The 22,513-nt window shown below is 45.0% G+C and overlaps 1 long non-coding RNA gene across 2 annotated transcripts in view; it reads left to right on the forward strand.

The window, feature by feature from the left end:
- Positions 1-538: 538 nt before the first annotated feature.
- The window catches only part of LOC311584901, a 33,749-nt gene continuing 11,774 nt past the window's right edge, over positions 539-22,513 (forward strand). The window contains exons 1-4 of one of the 2 annotated variants that reach the window (XR_014775030.1): positions 539-672; positions 773-900; positions 3,792-3,907; positions 4,654-5,380. This is a non-coding gene — a long non-coding RNA (uncharacterized lncRNA). Of the gene's footprint in view, positions 673-772; positions 901-3,791; positions 3,908-4,653; positions 5,381-22,513 lie in introns of those variants that run through there. The other variant, XR_014775029.1, reaches the window with a different exon arrangement.

Below are 22,513 nucleotides of genomic sequence, written 5' to 3' on the forward strand. Positions count from 1 at the left end.
CTGTAGTCTGCGGGAACTCAGTAGCTTCTTCTGGCCGCCACAGACACCTGCACTCATGCACATGCGCATGCACACAGGCATACATGCTCACACACATACACACACATACATATATGCATACATGCTCACACATACGCATACACACATACATATATGCATACATGCTCACACACTTACACACATATGCATACATGCACACACATACACATACATATATGCAAACACACAATCGAAAACACATCTTTTAAAAAGTTTAAATTGAAACCAAAGTAAGTATAAAATCATGCTCTTGCCGTAGTCTCCACTCGACACTCACTCTAATAGTGTGGCATTTCCCCTCACGTAGCCCACCACATCCATGCAGATAACCTCCTGCCTCAGGGAAGAAAACTGCGCACCACACAACTTAAAGAGAGATAAGTAGGAGGAACCTACTTATAAAGTCTTGTCTAGGCTCATGAATTCAACTCTGACCCTAAGGTGACTGCATATGCAAGTAACAAAGTAAAAAAAAAATTTTTTTTTTAGTAAAGGAGGCCTGGGGGAAAATCCAGTATCACGTGATTGTCCTGGTGCCCATGGCTCTGTCCCAGGTTGCTGTTCCAGTTTTGTGGCTCACATCCCAAACCATGCAGCGGCCTTGACCTTAAACTTCGCTGTACTTCAAGTTAAGTAAGTTGTTAAAAGAAATGCTCCACTGGTGTGCCTGTGAACCGGGTGGAGGGGAGTTCTGAGCACAGGGTCAGGATTGTATCCTGTTTGTTTTTTCTAGTGTGAGAGGCCAACCGCAGTTTCCCACTACCACAAGTTATGCAACGGAGCTGTCTGCATCTGGCAAAATGGCAGCGTCCTCGCATCCTAGTGTGGCAGACGAACCTCGCCCTGGGAAACCCACTACAAGTAAGATTTTCCTTGTAGGCTAAGAATCCACCAAGGTCTCTGTGAGTTCGATGCCAGCCTCATTTACAAAGCTAGCTCTAGGACAGCAATGACCACACAAAGAAACCCTGTCTTGGAAAAAAAAAAATAAGACCAACCAACCAACCAAAAACAAAACAAAACAAAAGAACCCACTAATGCACTCCATCTGGCGGAAGTATTCAGCTTTTAGAGCCCTCTTTGTCAGCTTTACCACTGCAACCCAGTGTACATGGCTATGCACGGTTGGCTAATACACACCCATTGTCTTCGTTTCCTTATAGATAATTTTATTTCCCGAAATCAAGGGTAGTTTGAGGTTACTTCAGGTTTTCCATCTCTCAAAGGAGAGATCTCCCTGCAGCAGCCCTCCGCTGTTTAGCTGGGTAGGAACTGTTTATATCCTGTTGGGTTAATTTTGGTAGGTCTCATATGTCTAGAAATTTATTTATCTCAAGTAAGTTTTCCAGTTATTTGGAACATAAGGTTTTTTTAAAAGTATTCCCTAATGATTCTTTATGTTTTATTAGAATCTGCAGCAACATCCCCCTTCATTTCTAACTTCATGGAGTTCTCTCTCTCTCTCTCTCTCTCTCTCTCTCTCTCTCTCTCTCTCTCATTTGATTTGGTTAGGGAATTGCTAACTTTGTTTAATTATTCTTTGCTTGAGACAGCCTATCCAGGCTGATACCAAATTTCCTCTGTAGTTGAGGATGAACTTGAATGTCTGATCCTTCTGCCTTGACCTAAATGCTTGGATTGTAAGTGGGCGTGTGCCATGGGCCTGGCTTGTAAGTGGGCGTGTGCCACGGGCCTGGATTGTAAGTGGGCGTGTGCCATGGGCCTGGATTGTAAGTGGGCGTGTGCCATGGGCCTGGATTGTAAGTGGGCGTGTGCCATGGGCCTGGATTGTAAGTGGGCGTGTGCCACGGGCCTGGATTGTAAGTGGGCGTGTGCCACGGGCCTGGCTTGTAAGTGGGCGTGTGCCACGGGCCTGGCTTGTAAGTGGGCGTGTGCCACGGGCCTGGATTGTAAGTGGGTGTGTGCCACGGGCCTGGCTCTTGTTTTTTGTTTCTCATTATTGTTTGAGACAGAGTCTCAGTACATAGTTCACTCCAGCCTAAAACTAGTGGAGCGCAGGCTGGCTTTGAACCCACAGAGATCCACCCAGCCCAGTGCTCTCCCAGCTCTACTACATCCCCAGACCCTGGATCTATTTTTTTTTTTTCCTAGAAAGGGTTTCTCTGTGTAGCCCTAGCTGTCCTGGAACTTGGCTGTAGACCAGGCTGGCCTCGAACTCACAGAGATCCGCCTACCTCTCCCTTCTAAGTGCTGGGATTAAACTCATGCACCACCACTGCCTGGCCCTAGATCTCATTTTTTAAACCCAATTAGTCCACAATTCTTTATGGGTAAGCTGAAGACTATTCACATTTATGGTAATCATCAAGAGATTTTTGCTCATTTCTTCCGTTTGCCTGTTGCCTGGGTTGCTGCCTTTCCTTTCTCCTTTATGAGTATTTTTAGAGTGTTTGCTGGTGTTCTGTGTAGAGCATGTTTTGTTCTTCTATCCTCTGGTGAGATCTGTCTTTCCTGTTGTTGCTGGACCTCGTTCTTCTTCCTGGGTGTGTAATTCTCCTCTGTGTATCCTCTGAAGCGCTGCCTCCTGAGCTGCCTTAGTTTGCGCTTGTCTTGCAGTGTCTTTTCTTCATCAAATCTGAAAGGGAGCTCGGCGGGATGTAGCGGTCTTAGTTGATGGTTATTTGCTTCCAGGACTTCAATATATCGTTACATAGTCATCACTGCCCATTTCCTGTTTTTTTTTTTTTTTTTTTTTTTTTTTTTTTTTTGAGGGGGAAATGTAAGCTAGGACCCAATTTGTCATAGCAGAAACAGCTTCTCTACCCACCAGGAAAGTCTACTCGGACACGGGTTTAAGGCAATAGAAAGTCTTTGTTAGCTAGTTGGCAACTACACTGGGCATGTGGGATCCCAGTGTAGCCCTGAGCCTTTTTCAGGGTGAAATTTGAGCACAGAAACATGTCCTGGATTAGCATACTTCAGTTAGCAGGAACAGTTAGCCAGGAGTGGAACTACAGAAGCAAAACAGCAAGGTTCGAACAGTTAGTCTTTCCCGGAACGATTAGGTCTTTGCTTTCATTTTGGCAGGTGGTGCTGGCTACATGCTAAGTTTTATAGCGTGGACGGCACCCCCATCATGGAGTCAGTTGTGCTAAGGTCTGAGGGCTTACCAAAATCTGGGGGCTGTTACAGTTCCCACTGGTGCTGTGGGCATAAGTAAAGTCATGGACTCATCTAGGGGCAGGGGAATTATCTTGTCTATTTAGCGTTAGTAATTTTTTGTTGTTGTTGTTCTTGTTGTTTGTTTTTTTTTTTTTTTTTTTTTCGAGGCAGGGTTTCTCTATGTTATCTTGGCCTTTCTAGACTCACTTTGTAGACCAGGCTGACCTTGCACTCACAGCCATCCGCCTGCCTCTGCCTCCCAAGTGCTGGCATTAAAGGTGTGTGCCACCACTGCCTGGCAGCAATAGTGATTTTAACAGAACTTATTCTTTCTTTTACAAAGGCAGGCAGGCAGTTGAGCACGCAGGGTCTTCCAGTGAGAGTGAGGAGCAAAAGGATGAATGGCGCCACCATGGCTCTGAGGAGAGTAGTTAGCCAAGGGGGGCCGGGGAGACAAAGATTGGTATCAGGTGTCAGATTTTTGACATCTTAAAATTTATTTTTGAAGGTTGTTTTTTTACTATGGTGAATTTATTATTATTATTATTATTATTATTATTATTATTATTATTATTATTATTATTATTATTATTATTATTATTTTAATTATCCCTGACTGCTTGGCACAGAAGCAACAAATTTCTCCCAGCACCATACCGAGGCCTCCCTGTCGCGTAAGGAGGAGGTCCAGCCTTCTCTGATCATGAAGAATGACGTCGGCTAGGAAATCTAACTGGGCTTTCAGGTAGGAACAGAGTTTTCTAATTGGCCTGGTTCTATGTTTACTTGGGCAGTAAAGGTTTTATTCCCCACAACTAGTCCCAGAGGTCCATTTGCAATGGAGCCCGAGATTCCTGCCCTACGAACAAGGGGATGATACTGGGGTCACATCATGCCCAGAGAAGCCCAGAATCTAGATTTAGGTGGACCCTGGCCTCTCTTTTTTATTTTTATTTATTTTTTATTTTATTATTTTTTTGTTTTGTTTTTCAAGACAGGGTCTCTCTTGTGTGGCCTTGGCTGTCCTGGACTCACTTTGTAGACCAGGCTGGCCTCGAACTCACATCAATCCACCAGCCTCTGCCTCCCAGGTGCTGGGATTAAAGGCGTGCACCACCACGCCTGGCTCATTTTTATTTTTTAAAATTATTACTATAGATAAACACCTGTGGTATAACATGCAGAAGGACAGGGAGGCAAGGGGTCTCCTCCAGGGTAAACAATCCCAAAGATGCACACTTGGTTTAGCCATTAGTGCGAGCAAGCCAGGTAGTCTCAGGGGCCTGGAAGAAATCCGACCAACATTCCTGGGATTGGCCTGCTGTGTGTGGCTACAGGAACCTGCACAGGAGCAATGACCTACCAGGTATCTTGGTGACATTAAGCAGGCCCCCTTCCCCTGGACGTCCCCCAGGATGAGCTTAGATCAGTCCCATTTGCAGCTGTTAGGGTTGGAAAGTAGAGCTTATCGCCTAATTCGTTGCATTCCAGATGTAGGGGCTTGGAGTTCAGGCGCAGCCAGCAGCCCTGACAGCCGCCTGCTTGAGAAGGGATACGAATGGGAGCTGATGGACGCCTTCCAGCATCCCGAACTCCGATGGGCTGCCTTCCACTGCCTCCTGCACCTTTATCTTTGAGGTTACCAGAGGGGATTCTTAGGAACTTGGAGGAGTTTTAGGGACTTACCATCTTAGGGGAGTCGTATTCCAGGGGGTATTAAGATGGGTCAGTCAGGGCCAGTGGACTGGTGGACTCTCGGTGCTTGCTGCTTTTGTGTCATGAACTCCTTTCCTTGCCTGGGCCTGGAGTATTCAGGTATAACCAAACTCCCTACGTTCTTCCAACTTTCCAGTAATGGTTTTTGGCTTCCTGCCAGGCCGTAACTGGTATGGAAATGAGACTTCATATCTGTGTCTGTGACCACAGGTGGATACTATGAAGGGGTCAGTGTGTTCTCGGGAAATCTCTGTTTTGTAACCCTACTGAACACAGTGGTTTTTTTTTGTTGTTGTTGTTGTTGCCTGGCTTCTGGTAGCTTGCAGGGCTGTCTGCCAGGCAAGGATAGTACTGGACAGATTGGAGCCCCAGGGGCATGCTCCGCCCCAGGAGCCTCTGGATGTAATATTTTACAGAAATCTACCTGGAAGGTGGGTTGTGTCTCGGTGGCCTGGTTGTCTATGAGATCTCTGGCTCCAGTTTTTCTTAATTCTCATATCCGAGGTCCTGGCTTTTTGGGGGGCTGGAAGGTGGGGGGCCTTTCCCATGGGGAGACAAAGGAGACAGAATGGGACACTATAATTATAGGGCCCATGTCCGTCTTACCTTTAGGGGGGCTGGCGACAGACATCTAATGTTATTTTCTGGTTGGTCTGATGTATTTTGATGCTAATTACTGCTGGCTGTCTCTGTCCCACCTACCTGTACTTTGCCTAAGAGCCTAACCTGTTTGACCAATAAAAGGCCATCACACCTGGGCAGGGCAAACGGGATGGGCGTGGCTAAGGTTCCAGCACTTGGGGAGACGGAGAGACTGGGGGAGAGGAGAGGAGAAGGCTGCACCACAGCTTAGGTGGAGGAGAAGCACTTGGCTGGCATGGATGGAGATTTGGCCCAGATGATGATAATTAGCAAGTATGTGGGATTATGGAAGGGAGGTAGCTTGCTAGAAATCATTAGAAGCAGATGGCATGGACTTGGGACAGGGATCCCATACCTGCCCCACTATGGGAGGTAGTTTAGGGGATTGATATCTTCTCTACCCCAGGTTAACTAAGGCTATTTTAAAATATAACAAGTGTCTGTGTCTTGATTGATTGCTAGCAGGTTAGAAAATACTGCTGTAATAATTATAGACCTAATAATAAATATTATTAGGCCATACTGGTAAAATAACTGCAACAGCCTTCTTCAGTTGGGTGTACTGGCTCCATGGGTGAAAAAACAGCAACCTTCACTTGTTAATCTTATTTTTACAAAACTGTGTTTGTTTCTCAGTTTTTCTCTTAACCCAGCTATCACACAAATAATTGAGACTATTTTATATTTGTTTAATAATAAGCTTCACAGCACAAGAACTGAGCAGTTACTACTCTATTCTTTACCCTCAAAGCAATCTGACTTCCTTCCAGTGTACATTGCTTAGATACTTGCACTTGTAGCTTTCCTTGCTTCAGCTTCTCTTTCCTAATGTCTCCTGGACCTCTCTGTGGCTGAATCTACTTCCTCTTCTAACGCCTCCCCTGGCTGGCAGGAAATCCAGCCCTGTTCTCTCCCCTGCTCAGCAATTGGCTCTAAGATGCTTTATTAGCATAAAAGGGGACTATGTAAGGGGGACAGTGTTTACACAACATTGAGACAGGAGATTCTCAGAACTAGGGTTATAACCAGATATGGGGTGGGGGTACAGAAACCAGCATTTGAATTACACAATAACTTTATGCCTTCATTCACCATTGTTTTAGATTTAGATTTTCTTTACCCGTGTAAGGTGACCAGGCTGGAACGTGTGGGCATGTTCAGACTAAGGCAAGGGCTAAGCCTCCTGAACCATCTGATGAATAGTCTCCTGGGTCTGTTGCAGGGTCTGGGACTCTGGGAAAGAAGTGGTTAGCAATTTTTGTCTTGTGAACTTTATGATAAAGGATGCGCCTGGCCCTTAGGAGAGTAAAAGGTAGGAGATTGGCCCCATTTTTGCCAGTCTTGGCTTGACTACCCAAGAGCTAAGTAATTTATTTCAAACCTTACAAGGTGATAAGGACTTAAATAGCTCAAGAAAATTATCAGCTGAAGCTGAAAAGGAATTGGGTCTGGTAGAAAGGAAATAGCAAGATTCACATATAGACCACCTTGATCTGTATTTTAGTTGTCTTGCCTTCTACTCATTCTCCCACAGGAATTCTTATGCAGAGGGAAGATTGTGTCTTAGAATGGATATTTTTACCACACAAAGTAAAAAATTAAAAACCTTCATAGAAAAGGTTTCTGAATTGATCAAAAAGGGAAAAATGAGACTTTGCCAGTTAAGTGGAATAGATCCAGCTGAGATTGTGGTACCCTTTACTAATGCTGAGATTGCCTCGTTATGGGCAGACGATGAACATTGGCTGAGAGCTTGCGCTTGCAGTGATTTTGGGGGGGGGGGGAATTAATAACAGATACCCCCAAAGCAAGCGACTTCAATTCATAAAAAGAACTAATTAGATTCTTCCTTGTACAATAAGGAGGATTCCAATTTCTGGTGCTCCTACGTTTCACACTGCTACCAACAAATTTAAAAAAGCGGGTTATAAGTCAGAAAAATATGTAAGGTAGTTGAGAGTGCTTATGATTCAGTTCAAAAATCAGAATTATATGCAATTCTGCTGGTGTTATCAGAGTTCGAAGACTATCTTGATATAGTTACCGACTCTCAGTATGATGAAAGAGTTGTTTTGAATATAGAAACTGCTGACCTAATTCAAGATGATTCCAAACTAACTTCACTATTTGTTCAGTTACAACGAGTGATCAGAAATCGAAACCATCCATTGTTATATAACTCATATCCGGTCTCACACGATCTACCTGGACCTCTAGCACAAGGTAATGATGAGATTGATCAGCTATTGACAGGAAGTGTGCTAGAAGCTTCAGAGTTTCATAAAAACCACCATGTTAACAGCAAAGGTTTGGGAAAGGAATTTTCTATCACTTGGCAACAAGCCAAGGAACTTGTGAGAAAATGTCCAACTTGTTCTTTATGTAACCAAACTCCATTACCTGCAGGAAGTAACCCTAAAGGTAGTCTAAGAAATGACATTTGGCAAGTGGGGGTATTTCATTTCATAGAGTTTGATAAGCTGAAGTATGTGCAGCATACTATAGACACATATTCAGGATTTCAGTGGGCAACGGCTTTCAGTTCTGAAAAGGCTGATTATGTTACTATGCATTTATTAGATGCCATGGTGGTTATGGGTATACCTAAACAGATTAAGACTGACGATGCTCCATCATATGTCTCTGATAAAATGAAACATTTTTTTATGTATTATAACATAAAACATGTTACAGGTATACTACATAGTCCTACAGGACAAACAGTCATTGAAAGATCCAATCATACTTTGAAAGAAAGGCTTGTCAAACTAAGAGGGGTATCAAAGACCCCCCAGAGATAGATTACAACAACAGCTGCAGAGAGACATTGGATTTTGGAAAATCTGCTGAGTTAGATCAGTCTATTTCTTTTTCTTTATTTTTTGTTTTTGTTTTTGTTTTTGTTGGTTTTTCAAGACAGGGTTTCTCTGTGTAGCCTTGGCTGTCCTAGACTCGCTTTGTAGACCAAGCTGGCCTCAAACTCACAGTGATCCACCTGCCTCTGCCTCCTGAGTGCTGGGAGTAAAGGCGTGCGCCACCACGCCCGCCTCAGCCTGTCTATTTCAAGAACATCCTAACCTCAGAACACAGAACAGGAAATGTGTGGTAATGGGGAAGAGGCTTTGCATATGTTCATACAGGAAAGGGGAAATTATGGATTTCGTCAAAACGTATAAAAAACAGATATGACAGAGGAAGACCCCCTGAAAATCTTACACACACCCTGTAGGTATCTCTCCTACACACACCTATAATCCTAATGCAATGGAGACAAAGACAAGTGGATCTCTATGAGTTCTAGACCAGCGGGGTCTCCACAGTCAGTCAGGATGTGACCCCCCTGCTGATAACTTACTTGCAGAGACAGCCTAGGATTTAAACTGACAAATTTTTCCTTAAAGTTACTATGTAAACTATGTAAGTTCCTTTTTTTTTTTTTTTTTTTTGTTTTGTTTTGTTTTTTCAAGACAGGGTTTCTCTGTGTAGCCTTGGCTGTCCTGGACTCACTTTGTAAACCAGGCTGGCCTCGAACTCACAGCGATCCACCTGCCTCGAAAAACCAAAAAAAGAAAAAAGAAAAAGAAAAACCAAAAATAAAAGCCCAGTTACAAGATGCCTAGGGTAAGCTTAATGCCTTTTCTTTTGCTCAGAGCAACCGGCTTGTCTCTAAAACGAGATACATTTTCTCAGAAAACAGGTAGCGACCTGGTCTATACATCAGGGGCCACAGAGCCTAGAGAAGGACATTTAGAACTATACAATCTTGTTTTGATTTCAATTAACTAATGATTGTATGTTCTTTGTTAATGGTAATATCTTAGTTCCTCTTTGAAAGAGGTCAAAATAAAACAGACCTGGATGAAAGGGAGACTGATAACTTAAATCAGTCTATACGTACATGAATTCAAACTACAGAACCAGCCTTGATTGTTCTGTGCATCCTGCACACCTCATGCATTTATAGTTTTAGAACTGTATAATGCTTGTGAGAAATTATATATTTTCAGAACAAAAGAACCAGACACTCGCTGGGCATGGTGGTGCATGCCTTTAATCCCAGCACTCGGGAAGCAGAGACAGGGGGGATTGCTGTGGGTTTGAGGTCAGCCTGGTCTACAAAGTGAGTCCAGGACAGCCAAGGCTACACAGAGAAACCCTGTCTTGAAAAACCAAAAAACAAACAAACAAACAAACAAACAAACAAACAAACAGAACCAGACACTGATGCTGGATCAGACCCAACAGGACTCATTCTCCAGCATCCTGAGATGCTGACATCCAGCATATTTCCTGTTCCATCCATGAGTTCTTCGGTTGCTGTTCGTCATCAGAACAGCACATCTTCCAGGACAGCTTCGAAGAAAGCTCCTGATTCCAATTGGTCCAGCATTTCAGACTGTCCCACACAGGACTGTTATTAAGCCTGGAATTTCTTAACATTTAGAGACTGGACCACAAATGCTATCTCTAGCTTGTTTAACCATTTTCCTTTTTTTTTTTAATTGGTTTTTTGAGACAGGGATTTTCGTTCTAGCCTTGGCTGTCCTGGACTCACTTTGTAGATCAGGCTGGCCTCAAACTCACAGCAATCCACCTGCCTCTTCCTCCCAAGTGCTGGGATTAAAGGTGTGCGCTACCACTGCCCAGCTTATTTTCCTATTTTTATTTGGGCCCCTGAATATGTATTATTCATCCCACCAGCTGGAAGAAGACTTAAAAAAAAGAACATTTTATTTCCCTTAAGGGGGGTTGGGTAAGGTTTTAGGCTATGGATATTTATTTTCATTGGGAATTGCTTATGTTATTATTGGTTTTATTCAGAAAGAGAACAAGATTGGACTCAGGGGTTTCTTTCTGAGAATATAGAAATATATAGGGATGATAGGACAAAAGGTAGATTACTGAATCTACTCTTCAACTTAAGGCCTTATTTGTTACTTACAAGATTGTTTTTAATTTATTGGTATAGAATTTTATATATCAATGTAAAATAAGTTTATTTTAAATTCATTGTTATAGGATTCTGAGTTAAGATTATTCTTCATATACATTATATATATTTCTACTCTAATATGAGGTATTGTTCCCTTACAACTCGATTATGATACAAAGTTTGTTTTCAAAACTTTGAAAATACTATTGTAGGCTGTTTCAGATAATTAGCAATATAAGTTAATTTTTGGTTGATAAACTCATGGTCATGTCAGATACTACTCAATTTTATCACAAGAATATACATCCTAGGTTCAATAGATAGTTAAGGTAAAATATTTAGATAAGGTCCTCAAAAACTTAAGATACCTACAGAATATGGCTTTTTAAGATTTTTTTGTGTTGTTGTTTTGAGGATTTTTTGAAAACGAGACAGGTTGAGTCCTGGCAACTCCCAGCCTGCCTCAAAGAAGGTAATGAGCATTGAGGAACCTCCTTATGGAGATGGCTTCAGATGTGGCAAACCAGGGCAAAAAAAAAAAATTTTTTTTTTTGTTTCCTTGTTTTCTGCCACAGACAGAATTCTGACTGAAATGGGCAAGCTTGGATGCAGGTAGAGTTGACAGCCAATCTCTGCCAAGTCAGGGTAGGCAAGTCCTCAAGAATCCCTGCTTCACAAATATGTCCATCAGATATACCGGACCAGAAGGCTAAAGATGATGCTCCAGCATGTTAAAGAGTTTTGAGTGACTGTTCGGGCAGCAAAGTGTCCCTGTCATTTTTTTCATTTTGGAAGCTGCGAACCTGCACTTCCTGTTTACTCAGGTAATTAATTTTATTCCTTTTCAAGTCTCTGATGGAGTTGAAGACAGCAAAACACCTATGAGTATAACATTAATATAGTGATTGTTTCATGGTTCTTCTTGCTGTATATAGTTTGTTGTGTGTGTGTGTGTGTATTGTATATTGGTGTAGTAATATAAATGTATAGGTAAAGGTTTTTTTGGTTGTTGTTGTTGGTTTTTTTTGTTTGTTTGTTTTGTGTTGTTTTGTTTTACTAAAAAGGGGAATTGTGGAGGAATGCTTTGAGTAAATATAGCGGTTGTCAATAAAGCACTGTTTAGCCAATTAGCTGGGCTGAAGGACAGGAAGTAGAAGGCGGGGCTTCCTGTAGAGGAGGAGGAGCCAGGGGTTTACAGTTGAGAGTTCAGCTGATGAGAGAAGCTGCCCAAGAAGGGTCTGACTGGCAAGTGCTTGGGATATGGTAGGTTATGAGGATTAGAGTAGTTTACTTTAGTTTACTAGTAGATTAGACTCTGCCCATCATGGTGCTTGCAGCTTTGAATTATATTTCAGTCTCATTGTGTCAGTTACTGGCTTCCTAGGTCGAACAGATACAGTAACAGCAACACCTGTGTACCATGTGCATACCTGTTGTATACCTGTGTACCATATGCATTCCTGGTGTATGTCTGTGCACTGTGTGCATGCCTGGTGTATGTCTGTGCATTGTGTGCGTGCCTGGTGCATTTCTGTGCACTGTGTGCATGCCTGGTGTATGTCTGTGCATTATGTGCATGCCTGGTGTATGTCTGTGCACTGTGTGTATGACTGGTGTATGTCTATGTATTATGTGCATGCCTGGTGTATGTCTGTGCATTATGTGCATGCCTGGTGTATGTCTGTGCATTATGTGCATGCCTGGTGTATGTCTGTACACTGTGTGCATGCTTGGTGTATGTCTGTGCACTGTGTGCATGCCTGGTGTATGTCTGTGCACTGTGTGCATGCCTGGTGTATGTCTGTGCACTGTGTGCGTGCCTGGTGTATGTCTGTGCACTGTGTGCGTGCCTGGTGTATGTCTGTGCACTGTGTGCATGCCTGGTGTGTGTCTGTGCACTGTGTGCGTGCCTGGTGTATGTCTGTACACTGTGTGCGTGCCTGGCATATGTCTGTGCATTGTGTGCGTGCCTGGTGCATTTCTGTGCACTGTGTGCATGCTTGGTGTATGTCTGTGCACTGTGTGCGTGCCTGGTGTATGTCTGTGCACTGTGTGCGTGCCTGGTGTATGTCTGTGCACTGTGTGCATGCCTGGTGTATGTCTGTGCACTGTGTGCGTGCCTGGCATGTGTCTGTGCATTGTGTGCATGCCTGGTGCATTTCTGTGCACTGTGTGCATGCCTGGTGTATGTCTGTGCATTGTGTGCGTGCCTGGTGCATTTCTGTGCACTGTGTGCATGCCTGGTGTATGTCTGTACACTGTGTGCATGCTTGGTGTATGTCTGTGCACTGTGTGCATGCCTGGTGTATGTCTGTGCACTGTGTGCATGCCTGGTGTATGTCTGTGCACTGTGTGCGTGCCTGGTGTATGTCTGTGCACTGTGTGCGTGCCTGGTGTATGTCTGTGCACTGTGTGCGTGCCTGGTGTATGTCTGTGCACTGTGTGCGTGCCTGGCATATGTCTGTGCATTGTGTGCGTGCCTGGTGCATTTCTGTGCACTGTGTGCATGCCTGGTGTATGTCTGTGCACTGTGTGCGTGCCTGGTGTATGTCTGTGCACTGTGTGTGTGCCTGGTGTATGTCTGTGCACTGTGTGCATGCCTGGTGTATGTCTGTACACTGTGTGCGTGCCTGGCATATGTCTGTGCATTGTGTGCGTGCCTGGTGCATTTCTGTGCACTGTGTGCATGCCTGGTGTATGTCTATGCATTATGTGCATGCCTGGTGTATGTCTGTGCATTATGTGCATGCCTGGTGTATGTCTGTACACTGTGTGCATGCCTGGTGTATGTTTGTGCATTATGTGCATGCCTGGTGTATGTCTGTGCACTGTGTGCATGCCTGGTGTATGTCTGTGCACTGTGTGCATGCCTGGTGTATGTCTGTGCACTGTGTGCATGCCTTGTGTATGTCTGTGCACTGTGTGCATGCCTGGTGTTTGTCTGTGTACCATATGCATGCTGGTGCCCACCAAGTTCAAAAGAGATGCTGGGTCCCCTAGTACTGGAGTTACAGATGGCTGTAAGCCACTATGTGGGTTCTGGGACCCAGACTTGGGTCCTCTGCAAGAACAACAAATGCTCTTACTGCTGAGCCACCTCTCCAGCCCCTCTGTCCTTTCTTAACATAAACCTAGTAACAGTAACAAAAATATTTACCAGCTTACTTGGAGACTCTTTGTTGAGTTCACTGACATGAGGCCTCACCCAGAAGACTCATTCTTCATATCAGCTGAACACATTCCTTCAGACTAGTCCTGTTGACTGGTGGGTTGTGCCCTGGGAACAAGGGTCAACAGGAGACAGAACGCAGTCCTTTCCCAAGACACCTGAATGCTGCTGGAGAAACATAGGATTTTGATGAGTCACCTTCTGATATCTTTCAGGGCTGCAGAGCAAACTAAGTTCTCTTAGAACCCAGTGGGTGTGTTCTGTAAAATACACATCAAAATTAAAAAAAAAAAAAAAGCCTGTCATGAAGGGAGGGTATTACCTCCTCAGACTGATCTAGGGAAAGCATTGTAGCCTAAGATGGTACACGGAAGAAAATAATTTTCTTGTCTCCTCACACAGAAGAGGAGTTCGTGTCTCACCACAGAAGAGGATCCAGCCATAACCAGAAATAGCCAAACGTCTTTTTGCTCTCTCTCAGCATCTCTCAGCTTCGCCTGCAATGGCCACCGTGGCGGGCACTCTTGCTATCCTGTGCTAGAGTAGGGCATGTGGCATTTTGGTTCACTAGGACCTTTTAATCCCAAAGGTCACACATTTTTAAAGAGACAAGCGGAAGGTACATGCCTGCAACTGTGACCCTGCTGAGGACGGAGGCTGTGGACAGGGCTAGGGCTGCCTCCAGTTAGGGGACTGACAGTAAATTTGGCAAGAAGTTCTCCAACAGGCACCAGGGTTTTTCAGTTGTTGACTCAGGGCTATTACTGCTGTGGTGAAATAATGACCACAACAACCTGAAGAGGAAAGGGTTTATTTGGAGTACACTTCCTCTTCTCAGTCCAGTGAGACATCAAAGGCAGCGAGGGCAGGAACTCAAAATTGGGCAAGGGCCATGGAAGAACGCAGCTTGTTGGCTAATCTGTGAATGGCTTAGTCTGCTTTCTCAAGCACCCAGGACCACAAGCCCAGGGGTGGCAGTGGTAGATTTTTAATTCAGAACATGGCTGCTCTGGCAAGAAATCACATCCCCAAACCTTCTAGGTCTGTGTGATCGTCTGGAATACAGACACAGCTTTAATTTCAGAAGAGAGAGACAAGCAGATCTCTGAGTTCTAGTCAGCGCTGCCCAGGCAGTTCAGTTGAGTCAGTTGAGTTGAGAGGGCGTGCAGTGGAGCTGAGTTCATGGCACTTCAGTTCGTGGAGTTCAGAGGCAGTTTTTACCACCAGGAGAGTTTTACATTTTACAGAGACAGGTTGAAGAGAGAACATCCTAGAAACAGCTGAGAATAGAATGAGTCATCAGAAGGATCCAGAAGAGTAGAAGAGTCTTCTAGAGTTAGTTTGAAGCCAAGCAGAACGATTTAGTCAGGACTGGGAGAAGCCAGATTGAATCAGTCCAATCGGAGAGGAGTTTGAGCCAGAATAGCTGAGTTGAGCCAGCCAGCCAGAGCTTAGAAAGAGCTTATTAAGCAGTAAGTCTCAGAGGCTAAAAACATTCTACGCCTAGGTTAAGTTGTACCCAGGCTAGAAGCTTCCAGGTTAGCAGGCCTTGGTTAGCAGATGGAGGCAGTGAGCCTCAGAGATGACAAAACAGGTAAATAAAAGTAACTTTTACAGTCACCACTCCTGATGCCTGAACTCTTCCACATTAAGCACTAATTAAAATCTAATTGAGAGCCGGGCGTGGTGGCGCACGCCTTTAATCCCAGCACTCGGGAGGCAGAGGCAGGCGGATCACTGTGAGTTCGAGGCCAGCCTGGTCTACAAAGCGAGTCCAGGACAGCCAAGGCTACACAGAGAAACCCTGTCTCAAAAAACAAAAACAAAACAAAACAAAACAAAAATCTAATGGAGGCATTTTCTCAACTGAGGTTCCCTTCTCCCACACGACTCTGACTTGTGTTATACTGACATGAAGCCAGCCAGCACAGAGGTCCACCTGGCACGTAGTCAGAGGAGTTTCTAGAGGAGAGAGGAAAAGTCTCAAAACTTACCCAATAATGACAAGTAGTGGATACATGAAAGCAATGGGGATGTTATTTGTTGGGAAAGGAGTCTGGGGAGTTAGTGCAGGGGTGGTGAGGAAAGAAAAAGAGGAGGAGCTCCTAGGACAGGCCACATCCCCACCAGTAGGGAGAAAAGACAATGGATGTTGGAGTGATGTGTTTGTGCACCACGTTAAGGTTGTCCTTGTATGTTCAAGTGCTGAGTTACAAACCAGCAGAGAGCTGAGCACGGACCAGGACTTTGGTGTTGTAAAGCATCATCTGTCTCAATGTTTTGTAATCACTGCTCTCTGGTTGAATAAAGAGCTGACTGCCCTATAGCAAAGGCGGGACATGTGGAGAGACAGGAACTCAGGGGAAAGAAAGAGAAGTGAAAAGATTCACCTACCAGGAAGTCAGACAGTTGAAACAAAGGAGAAGTAAAGAACCACAAGCCAGCACATAGATTAAACAGAAGTTATAAGAGCTAGTTGGGGAGCAGGGTGTCGTGGCACACGCCTTTAATCCCAGCACTTGGGAGGCAGAGGCAGGCAGATCTCTGTGAGTCCGAGGCCAGCCTGGTCTACAGAGAGAGTCCAGGACCAACCAAGGCTACACAGAGAAACCCTGTCTCAAAACAAAAACAAAAACAAAACAAAAAAAAAGCTGGTTGAGAACAACAGTAAGCTAAAGTAGAAAGCTATTACAAATAGATATAAGTCTCCATGTCATTACCCAGAGCTGAGGCAGACATAAAAAGTCCATACAGTGTAGGTACCACAGCCTGTCATCAGTCACAGGCTGCTGTCTGGTCACAGGAAGAGGTTTTTGAGGTCTGCAAAGGGGAAGAAGACTGGGCTGGAGATTTCCGCCTTCAGGGCCTACAGTTGATCGCTGTTAAGGGTGATTAGGACATAGGGTGTGTGGTGGACTATTTGGTGACCTGTAATTATCACTTGGGGCCAGCCATCACATGGTAGGGAGAACAAAAATCCAGCTGCACAAGCTACCTTCACTTGGGAATTGTCCTTGTTCAGCCAGAATGGAAGAACGTCTCAAAATGCTAATAACAGCCCTCCCCACCGCCCCACCCCCACGCCCAGCAGCTTTCCTTCACTCCTGCTTTAAAGCCTTTCCCCATCCAGATTTCTTAGACTGGCATCTCGTTGACACAAGGGAATTTGGTAAATAAAGTTTTTCCTGCCTCAGATGATGTACAGGGACTAGCCGAGCCAAACAACAGCCATCTTGTGGAGTTCAGCTATGCCTGCTTGAAAAAGATCATCCTAGCTGGGTTTGTGGGTTGTTCACATCCCTTCATAGATGGGCAGGGTCATGAGCCCCTCGCCTATGTGTACAGCAGTGCTGCCTTAGGAACTGTACCGTACAGGATGGGGAAAAATGGGGGGGTGGGGAGGGCAGGCCTCACCCTCACCCCCAGGACTTTGTGGTGTGGCCTTTGGGGTAGGAGAAGCACCCACACTCCATAGGTAAGTCCTCATCTGTGCTCTGTAAAGAAGCTCAATAAACTCATTGGCTCCCCAGGGTGAGCTTTGGTGGGCTTGCACCTCGGTTTGTTCATTGAGACCACAGGAGGAGCGGTTGGCACAGCTTACGTCTTCCCTGAGAAAGAATTCTAGTTTACATTAGGAAACTAGGAGGGCATTAGGAAAAGACTGTAGTGGCTTCTAAATACACCAGTGTGCTTGGAGGTTGGATGGTCCCTTCTCTCCCTACCATGTCCTTTCTACTAAATGGTTCTGAGGGTGTCTCAATAGTCCATATCCATGGTTTACACGCAAAGCGCACGGGAGAGTTGAAAGACTTCCTGCTGACCTTGAGAGGGAGAGCTGCTGACCTGTCCCCAGCAGTCTGCCCTGGGGCCAGTCCCACTCAGCGTGATAGCCTTGTGGACTGGCTGGACTGGCTAGCCTGGCCCCCCTTGCTCCCCCTCCCCCTGCTCTTCTAGTCCAGGCAAGCACTTGTTAATGGAAAAAAACCAGCAAGGTGTCACAGTGTCACACAGCCACTTGTCATGCCACAAAATATCCTGCTAGATTCAGAAGAGATGGGTTCCTGGCATCTGCTGCTGCTTGCCCTGAGGCCTGCTGAGCTGGGCTTCAGCCCTTAGCCATGTTTTCTCCATCCAAGGAAGTGCTTACTTTGTTTTTATGTTTTAAACAAGGCCTGTCTTCAGGCTTGGTGGCACACACCTATAATCCCAGCACTCTGGGAGGCAGAGGCAGGTGGATCACTGTGAGTTCAAGGCCAGCCTGGTCTACAAGTGAGTCCAGGACAGCCAAGGCTACACAGAGAGACCCTGTCTCAAAAAACCAAAGCCAAAAGCAAAACAAAAGCAAAAACAAGGCCTGTCTGTTTAATAGGTATTTGGGATATTTTCATTGTAGTTTTATCTTCTTTGAGTAGAGATAAGTTTTCTTTTGGGTGCAATCTACTTAATTATAAATAAATCCTCTACTTACAAACATTATTTTTAATACAGAAAAGGAATTATACACGGCCAGGGAGACAGCTGAGGCAGTAGAGGTGGTCACTGAACAGACCTGTAGACCTGAGTTTAATCTCTACAGCCCACATAAAGGTGGAAAGAGAAGACGGAGAGTGGCACAGTGGCTAAAAGCACTAGCAACTCTTCATAAGGGGGCAGTTCCCACCTGCCAGCTTACAGCCATCTGCAATGCCAGTCCCCAGACACCGGATGCATGTGTGCAAAGGCACACAAGCAGACAAAACACCTATATACATAAAATAGGAAAAAAAAAATAAAGATAGAGAGAACCAATTTTCCAAAGTTATCCTCTGCCCCCCACATGCGTGCAGAGACACATATACGCTCCCCCAACCACTCATTTTGTTTGTTTTGTTTTGTTTTTCGAGACGGAGTTTCTCTGCGTAGCCTTGGCTGCCCTAAACTCACTTTGTAGACCAGGCTGGCCTCGAACTCACAGCCATCCGCTTGCCTCTGCCTCCTGAGTGCTGGGATTAAAGGCGTGGGCCACCATGCCCGGCTCTGGCTGTCAATTTTTATTGAGAGTTTAGTGTGAGATCTTTCTAATACATTATTGACCCAGTGGTCTTGTGGGTTTTTTCTTCTTTCTTGTGGCACCAAGATCTGCCTCACAAGGAGTTTAAAGACGGCAGGGGCTTGCCTTCTTCTCATTTGGATTTGCAGTCCTTTTCCAAAATGAAAGCCATTCCTGCAGCAGGGACAGATGAATTTAGGAGGTTTAAGGGCAGATGGGTCATTTTAGGGGTGATCTCCTTTCAAGTGTTCAGTCTCCCCACATTTAGAACACTTTGAATTAGACCTTTTTGCAAGTGCAAAGGCTTGGGCGAGAGGGGAGACAGTCCCAATGTCATTTGTCATAATGTTTGTGTTTTAGTCACTGGCACGCCTGCCTGTGCTCTGGGGTTGCTCCTTCCCAGATCCAGTTGTTTACGAGCACTGCTGTTGCTGTAGAGTTAGTCATTTTTCTGCCTAAACTGGCTTGCCCCCTTAGTATAAAATCCAGGAAGGTCTCCGTTGGTTTTTGTTTTAGGAAGGTCAGTGACAAGGAGGTCTTGCCAGGGCCCTGTGGACAAGGGGTTAAACTGTCCCAGGCCTGAAGTCCCCATAAAGGAACCAGCTCAAAGCAGCTGAGGAAGTAAGGAATTCCTGTGAAGTTACCCTAGCCAAACAGCTGGTCATGATTCCAGCTCCTAAAGCAAATGGGAGGGTTTGGCCCTTGTGGTCCTCTTTGTTGATGATGCAATTCATTTTCCTAGCCTGCATCTGACATTTATCTGTAAACAGGGCTTCGCTCTCTGCAAACTGAGGGCTAGGGAGAGTGGACCAGCATGTATCTCTCCAGTCTTGGGGTGCTAGAAGGTTGCTATTGAAACTTTGTAAAATAGACTTGGTCCTAGGGGCATGAATTCCGTCCTCACAGACAGTATTGCATAGATCTTTTAAGTCTGCCGTTGGGAGAGGATACCACAGCAGTGGATAGTGTCTTGTTATAAGTAGGTTAATGAGAAGCCTTCCCATGGGTGGAGGTTTCTGGATCCCTGAGTCATAGAGCTGATATGGCAATTGTTTCCAGTGTCTGGGAGATACAGAGTTGCTACATGCTTGTGGGGGTGGTGTGTGGACATTCTTAGTTGGGGGAAGGTTTAACTGGGCATCTTTAGGACCTTTGGTCTTAATTTCTAGGCCTTTATCCTCTGTAGCCAATGAAGGTTTGTAGGGGGCGAGGAAGGGAGGGGGCGGGGCTGGGGGTGGGGGCGGGGAGGGGGAAGAGAGGGCGAAAGGAGGATGGCAGTTGTGGGTCAGGAAGAAACTTTTCTCTGATTACATCAATTGCCTTTTCTAAAGCAACTTAATCAGCTCCTGGGCAATCCTCGGAGTCTGCCTGTTATATAAATAAAGGCCACCATACCCTATATATATATGGTACAGGGACGTTTATCCGATGGAAGGGGGAAGGGGAGTTAGGGCCTGAGTGAGCCATGAGGGCGGGGAGAGAGACAGATACAGAGAGAGACGGAAGGAGAAATACAGAGAAACTGGAGAAAGGGAGGGAGGGAGAGGGAGAGAGAGAGCGTGAGCAAAAGAGAGTAAAAGAGAGAAAACAGGCCGGCAGGTCCTTTTTATCCAGTATACACCTGGAGGCGGCGACAGGTGATGACATCAGAGGTTGCTAGGCAACCTAAAAACAGGCCGCATGGTAAGGAAGGAATGAGGACATTGTGTTAAAAAATGGCTGCTTCCTGCTGACTTGGGGGGAACAACATCTTTGGTGACCCTAAGAGAATTAATTAATGGGGTGGGCTGGCGAAGTCCTGTGAGAACCAGCTGTTTTGCTGCTGTCCAGGATCTGTGAGAACATCTAGAAAGTGCAGGCCCAGTTGCAGTCTGTGAGGTTAGACTGAGTACCTGTGGGTAGCAGCTTCAGTGCTGTCCTGGATATAGGAAACACCTGGACCTGACAGGGCACTGGAACATATATATGTGTATATATACACCGTTGTTTGTAATATATATATATATATACACACACACACACATATATATATATAAAACAATGTTAGGTGGGAGAAAAAAATTATTTTATTTATTTATTTATTTATTTATTGTGCACATTTGAAACTTTCAGACCCATGGTTTTGTTAGTTGAGGGATGGGAGTCCCAAAACTAGGGAAAGGGGGAGAAACCCCACCTTCCAAAATAGGCAATAGTTGGGAAACCTAGGCTGTTGATTGGCAGCACTTATCTGGAGTCCATTTGACCTGAGAGGTGGGTTTCCTGAAGCTTACAAGAGACCTTTGTAAGTTTACAAAGAACATAAGTTTTAAACATGTTTCATTACCGTTGTTTGTAATCTTCAGTGGAATACACATTGTAGAAAAAGGCAGTAGATGTACATCTTTGTGTCATGGCATAGCAGAAGCTTGGTGTCACAGACATGAGGACAAGTCACAGAGGCTTTGCTTGACAAAGTTCCAGAGACCTCCAACTGTCCCGCACGATCTCTAGACATCCAGAGCAGCTGTTGAGGCTTTGCTTGACAAAGTTCCAAACCTTTCCAGCTGATCACCACTGCCCCCAAATGTTATGTATGGTCCAGGTGTAATGCTGTTTAGAAATCTGATATTTCTCCTAAAGCTGCATTTTCTCTTTATTTCTCAGCCCTGAGGAAAATCATACAGGGAAAACTTTTTCCCACAGAGAATGTTGAAAGAGGGCACCTGGCCAGAGGCTTGAGACAATGATAGAGTTTTTGTTCTGGCTGTGAGCACCCAAGCAGAAACTGCATGAGACAAAGTTAAGACCTGGGCATAACAGTACCTGGCTAGATACTGTTAGCTGTCGAAACACTTCTCTAGGATCTGCTTTGAGAGCAATAAAAGGTGGTCTTTGAATGTCACGCTTTACAGATATTTGACAAGTAAGGACCCCTTGACAATTAGCCTAGGCTTGGAGAGCACACTTATTAGTTTAGGACTGAGAGTAAGTCAAGTTTTTTTCTTTAGAGAATATTTAACTCAAGTCCTGTTGCTATGACAATCTTGTAAACACAATGGCTTTAGCCCGGGGAAATTTATGATTAAACATTCCTGTGTATTGCTTGAAAAATAACAATCAAGCCTTAAATCCCAGCACTTGGGAGGCAGAGGCAGGTGGATCACTGTGAGTTTGAGGCCAGCCTGGTCTACAGAGTGAGTCCAGGACAGCCAGGGATACACACAGAAACCCTGTCTCAAAAAAACAAAACAAAAAACAACCATCAGGTTATGCTGACCATTGCTTGAAAATTGCTTGATTTCTTTGTATGCTTTGTTGTAGGTTACAGAACTTTTTGTATTTCCTTGTTACTCTGTTGATTTTTGATTGCCCTAGTGATTGTAAAAGATGGGCTTAAAAATCATGATATAATCTGTAATGAAAAAAAACCTAAACCTCATTTCAATAAAATACTGATGCTGGCCTGTGGAGAGCTGCGAGGTGCCGCGCCTTAACATGGCGCATGCTTCCGCCTTCCGCCATCCCGACGGCGAGCGCTCTCGAAGATAAACAAGTCCTTATATGACAAAAGGCTGTGCAAGGGTAACTGGTGATCTGATGACGAACAGTCCTACTCTGACGCGGACCTATAAAGAGGAGGCACCTGACATGAGCTGATTGGCCCTTGAGTTGTGCTTAAGCTTGGCCCTTCCCTTCTTCGGGGCCATTCCCACTGAGCTTAATCCTGAGTAAAGATCTTGAGAAAAAGTCTAGTTGTTGGTGTCTTATTTCCGCTGGACGGTGCGGCGCCGACACTGGCCCAAGGAGAAAGGGCAAGCGAGAGTAACCTAGAGTGAGATGGGGAACAGCAAGAGAGGCCGAGATAGGGAACAGACAGGAA

The sequence above is a fragment of the Acomys minous genome (genome assembly GCF_964271855.1).
Source record: "Acomys minous genome assembly, chromosome: 15".
Taxonomy (NCBI): Eukaryota; Metazoa; Chordata; class Mammalia; order Rodentia; family Muridae; genus Acomys; species Acomys minous.